A 6,000-nucleotide genomic window follows, 5' to 3' on the forward strand; every position below is an offset into this window, starting at 1 on the left:
TGTACTGTATTTTTATTTTATTTTTCTTAACTGTTTTAATTATTCTTATCTCTTTTAATTATTTTAATTTCTTCTTAATGTAAAGCACTTTGAATTGCCATTGTGTACGAAATGTGCTATAAATAAACTTGCCTTGCCTCGCCTTGCCTAATTTGGGGAACAGACACAGTCTCTATATGATGATATCTAGGTGAAAGAGGCTCTTTGTGATGGGATTTATCTGACCTTGGTGACGTGAGGCCGCTAGCAGACGGTCGGTTTAGCCAGTCTGTCTGCTTCCTGACCTGAGGCCCAGATTGTCATGTTTGAGCTCTAAGACTATGTGCCATATTACTAGAGAGAAGAGCAGCACCATCCCAGGAGGGATGAATACCATCTCTTATCAACAGGTCAGGTCTGCCACAAAAACTTTCTATATTATTTCATCACACCCTCGGGGCACTACGAATACCGGTTTATGCCTTTTTTCCTGTCCAACGCTCCAGCGGTATTCCAGGGCTACATGAATGAGGTATTTCGGGAGTTCCTCAATCGATTTCTGGTGGTATACATCGATGACATCCTCATTTACTACCGAGACCTCTCTGAACATCGACACCACATCTCGCAGGTCCTTGAGAAACTGCAAGCTCACCAACTTTATCTCTAAACTGGAGAAGTGCGAGTTCCACACCACCTCTGTTCAGTTCTTGGGATATATCATCGACCAACACGGTACCATCTCGGTTCTACTTACCTGCGATACTCATCTTCAGTCTGTGTTCTGAAAAATATCTACATGATGTCCTGTTGATAAAAGACTACAGGAAACCAGTAAAACAAATTGATGAGTAGGGACTAGAGCATGATTTCGGACTCCGGACAATGTAACCTGCAGTGTATGTGGCTCTTCATTCTTCTGCATAGAACGGTAGGGGGAAAAAAAGGGGAAATATTATCACATCATACTGAAAAAGGATTCAATATTTAATGTTAACCACATACTACTTAACCTTAACATTTAATTCTTAAACAGCCACAATGGCATTTCGGAACATTAATGTAGCCAAAGTGACCATCCAAACTTCGCGCCATTAAGTTTAGCTAGAGCCATTTGGGCTCCTCAGGCAAAAGTTTAATAATCACTGACACTGACATACCCAAGTGAAAGGCAAAATATCTTAATAGCATTAATAATCAGTCACATTGTTCTAATTATTCAATAGGATAAGTTTTTTTTGCTGTATTTGAACCTATCTAACAAGCTGACGATTAGCTTATTAAACATAACAAGCTAGCAATCAGCGATAACTTGCCAACAGAATTCGAGCCACTTACCTCTATAATTAAAGATAAAATTCTCGTAGAAGAACTTGTATCCTTTCTCCAGCTTGGAAGATTTTACCTTGGAGTGTTCATTCACGAGTTGCACCACATCGTCTAGACCAACTTTTGGGAGATGCGAGAGCGAAGTAGTCCAGCGATAACAGGCAGCCATGGTGAACGCAATAACCGGAAGACGCAGTACACTGCTTCACGGCTACTTCCGGCGTTCTGTTGTTTTGTGATAAAGGCCTATTCAAGAGATACAAATGTTAAATAAAATATAAACATGTTAAACAAAATAAACGTTCTTGCTCAGACGTGGACAGTTCCTCACACCTGAAACTGATCGAGTGAATCTCCTCAACTTCTCCAATCTAGTTTAGTTCAAGATCAAACCATTTATGTTGTAACATCTGCTCTAAACTGGGGCGTTTAGTTGGATCCCGGTCTAGACACTGTCTAATCAGATCCCTGCAGTCTGTACACATTTTAATAAGGAGAGAACTGGTTAGTCATGACCATGTGACCTAGCATTTTTGAAAACAGCGATGGCTCTCGCTATACGTTGAGTATATATATAAAAATTCGGACACACTACAACCTTTTACTTTCTGTACAAATTGTTTGCTTTATGTGTGTGTATCAATGTTATCATCATTATTCACTCACTTTCGGATAAGTTGGGGTTCTGAAATGTAACTTTGGCTTCTGTGATTTCCATTATATTATTAAAAGGAAGACATTCGTTCGACAGCTCATACATCAACACTCCTAGAGACCAGACATTTGCTGGGACGGCGTGGAATCGAGGTTCTGTCAAGACTTCAGGTGGGCAGTATGCCGGAGCTCCTGTAAGAAAGACATTTGCACATTGCTGAGCTTTTTTTTTAAAGCATCATCAAATAATTAGTAAGTCACTCACTACCTTCAGGTTTCCACACTCCCAAAATGCTCACCCCTGTATTTGCTGCTCTCGTAGCCATTCCAACTTAATAGCTCACCACAGCCAAAGTCTATCAGCTTGATCTCGGTTTTCATCAACAGGAAATTCTGCGCATGAATGTCACTATGGAAAACACCATGTTCGTAGCAGGCTTTCACTGCCATCACAGCCTGCATCATGATCCACCGTGTAAACATGTCACAACAAGGTCGACGATCCATTCTGTCCCTCAAGTTCTCGCAGGGTTCTGGATACTCCATAACCAGAGTGAATTTTCTAGGATGTTCAAACCAGTCGTACAGTTGTATGATGAAGGGGCTTATGGGTTCTCGCCTCATCATCAGCAGCAGCGCCACTTCTGTAACGAGAGGTTCGGTATTCCAAGGCTAGAAAGAAGAAGCAGACAGAAGGTTAGCTGGGTAAAAATCTGAAGAAAACATCATTTTGAAATGTACTATTCTTTGATCTTTTTCAAAAGAGCCTTTTCAGCTCAAAGTTATTTGGTGCCTCAATATTTATCAAGTTTATTTGTTATTTGTTGATCACATTTATACCTAATGCTTCCTACGGGTGTATTAACTACAGTAATCTGCACTTAAATAACTCAATACACATTCAGGTTTTGGCCAACTTACAATATTAAGATAGCAATCGTTGTCAATCTTCCTTATCCGCTTGATGGCAACCTGCACAAAAAAAAGACCCAGTTTCAATAACAGTAAAATGTTTGTACAATAAGAGGCTAAATGTTTGTACAATTCAGTAAGATTTACCTTTTTGCCATCAAATTTGCGTGTTCCGTGGAAAACCCTGCCAAATCCTCCGGATCCAATCATCTTTCCCACGTTATAGAGAGACTCAAAGGATTCTGAAAAACAAACAGAAAAATATGAGACAATTATTAGCTTGCTAGATTTATTGTTTTATTTAAAAAATATCAGTGCTGGTCGAGCAACAGTAAATGTGAGTAGACATGTTAAAAACTTGACTCAGTTATGCACAAAATAGCAAAATCTCTATCTGTAGACTTTGCACTGCCCAGCCTTATTTCAGTCTCACCTGTTGAGCGCTTGTTCACTGAAGAAGCCTCCACGGCACCCTGAGCAGTTCGGCCAGTTGATGTCTCTGTTGGCTCGACAGGATCTTCACCCGGCAGCTGAGGACACAGAAACTCCTCGCAGCTGTCGCACCTGGACAAAACCTGTTGTACCTCAGGGAGCAGCCAAGCGAAAATTGAATGGATGCCCAGAGAAGAATATGTGGAAGCAGTTTTCCCGGATTTGGGAGGGCCTGAGGATGGAACATTTCAGACATCAAAAACTGTTTTTTTTTTTTTTCTGTAAAAACAAGCCTTATTTTGAGTGGAAAACAAGATAATACTGTTTAAAATAATGTTGGAGAAATAATGATTTACCATTATTTGGCTTGACGCCGGAGTGATCTGGAGCAGTGGATGGTTCAGGAGCTGGTTCTGCTGGAGGAATAAAAGGCTCCACAACAGGTCTATTCCTATGTTCTGTAACTTTTTCTTAAATGAAGAAAAAACAAATGAAAACAACTGATGTCAAATTAAGCAATGATAATGACATAACTTACATTTTTACTATTCAAGTCTTATCTGTAATGTTACAAACTAAAGTAATGGGAATTGTTCACGCTATCCACCGTCATCACTTCTGCTTAATGCCTGCATAAATGTCCCAACATATTAATTCACAATATTAATAGTCATTTTATTTCACTATTATCACGATTACGAGGGTGGAGCCTGGTGATTCTGATTCAATGATAAAGTTATTTTTCTTATTTTATCTGATCTTTTATTAAAAACAAAACATACATTTCCAGGATTCATTTGGCTTTCATTTCATTTGGCTCACTTTACTGAACATGAAGAGAAAATTGGCGCGGACTCATGGTGCATGAACATACTCAATGTCTGATTCCTGGACCAATTATGCCTACTGTAAATATACAAATATGTAAATATAACCAAATTTAAAAATAAAATATAGCACAGAAATATAAATATCCATTTAAAGAATCTTAAAAGACTTCAATCTTCTGATTTCAATCTTCACTCATCTTAAAATGGTGTGATTTTCAGCAGTTTTGAAAGGATGACAACAAAGCTTGTCTCGTATTTATTGAAAATGTTCTTTGTTTTTTGTTATGTCACACCATAAGCCACATTTACAGTACAGTTTACAGGGTTTCTGCAAACTTTTTAAATTCAACTTTAAGGCAAATTAAATAAAATTAATACTAAATTAATACCGTTAGGAGTGTGCAATATTGACAAAATATGTCTCGATAAGTTTTGTTGATAATAATTAGATAATATTTTACTGATTGAGTTTTTGTGCTTGGTGCCATGGCTGGTTTAGGCCTGTTGTTGACAGCTGAGTGACGAAGATATTCATATTTTTCATATTCTATGCAGTGGTCAGTTCACAGCAGTGACAGAAAATATTTGCCATCTCAAATTTATTCCCAGGGGCATTTTCACCTATATATGGACATTTGTAGATGTATGCATCACCTTTTATGTCAAATTATAACATTCCAATTAAATTCTATTAGAATAATAACACAATACCAATGTTAACAGTCAAATTAAATCATTAAATCAAAATCCATCTTTGCAGTTCAGAGGTGACAAAGAACCAGCTTCAGATCTGGCATTAATATATTTACACTGCATTTACAATTGCATAAATAGAAATTTGAGATTGTTGTTGTTGTTGTTGTTTTATTCAATATTTAAATACAAACTGATTTCTAATTTTAACGTTCTAATTAAAGGGTACTTTAAATATGAAACAATGACACACATGCATTATATAATTGCATTGCATATAATGTGTGCTGGTCAACTAGTCTAAAATTAAGAAACCCCTAGAACACAGTCAAAAAAAAAAAAAAAAAAGATAAAAAAGATAAAAACATAGGAACATTGTGTACAATTAAGATAGGTTAATTAATTTATTTTCCAATATCCAAATATGATACTAAATACCACAGGGAAAAGGGCTTCTATTTGTGACGTACAGACTTTGCATTTGATTTGAACATTGCACATTTTAAACAGGACACGCATTAGCTGAGTAAATGTTAGCCAATACAAACATATTTATAGAAAACTGTTGACAATGAATAGACAGGAGTCCAATAATAGCATAACAAATCACTTATTCTTAAAATAATATAAAGTATAAGTTCCGAATCCGACATATAATGAGGGCTGTGTTAACAGTAGCCTAAAACGTCCGTCATTTAACGAATTTTAAAAGCAGGGATGGATAATACAAAATGCTTTTTGACAGAGAAAAAACAAGCAAGAGCAAAATTTTAAACTTAGTCCATCAATTTTCATTTTACAATGATCTTCTCTCTCTGTGTGCGCGCATCCGTGTTTGTGAGAGAACTCACGCAGCACTGATACAGCGGGGCTTTTTAATCCATAAGTAACTAACACGCTAGTTTTCATACAATATAAATATGTAACATAATTAACACAATAACGTAACACATACGTTTCTCAACACTGAGAATGAATGAATAAATAAACGCCTGTTTCTCTAGACTCGCGCTTATCAGTAGGCTAATCTACAAATCACAGCACTTTCATAATCATAGCGATTTCAAGATTTATAGTTCAGCATTACTTGAGCATTTTATTATTTGCATGACTGATGAATGATGTCCTCCTCTTTTCTGAGTGACCATGAATAACTTAACGGAGTATTTTA

Source organism: Scardinius erythrophthalmus (genome assembly GCF_964197995.2).
Source record: "Scardinius erythrophthalmus genome assembly, chromosome: 21".
NCBI classification, from domain to species: Eukaryota; Metazoa; Chordata; class Actinopteri; order Cypriniformes; family Leuciscidae; genus Scardinius; species Scardinius erythrophthalmus.